This window comes from Lytechinus variegatus, chromosome 17, assembly GCF_018143015.1.
Source record: "Lytechinus variegatus isolate NC3 chromosome 17, Lvar_3.0, whole genome shotgun sequence".
Taxonomy (NCBI): Eukaryota; Metazoa; Echinodermata; class Echinoidea; order Temnopleuroida; family Toxopneustidae; genus Lytechinus; species Lytechinus variegatus.
In genome coordinates, this window is record NC_054756.1 from 16471574 (window position 1) to 16471854 (window position 281).

Here is a 281-nt window from a genome sequence, read left to right on the forward strand (position 1 = left end):
AAGTACCACATTGGACCGGTCCTTCCTCAGTAACCGTCCCCCTCCCCGACTAGTCTTTTGCCAGCACAAACTGGACCGTTTTGGAGATACGATTTACGATAATTCCATAATTTGTACCCTAATCGCGTCATGATTTACAATTTACCTTGATTATATTTTCTATTTTAATTGGGGGAACTTGAGAGGAAGCGATAACTTCTGGAATCCATTATTGAATCAGAAAGCTAAGATTGCGATTCTTCTCTTTCTTATATGTGGTAATATAAGACTACGCTGTGGGA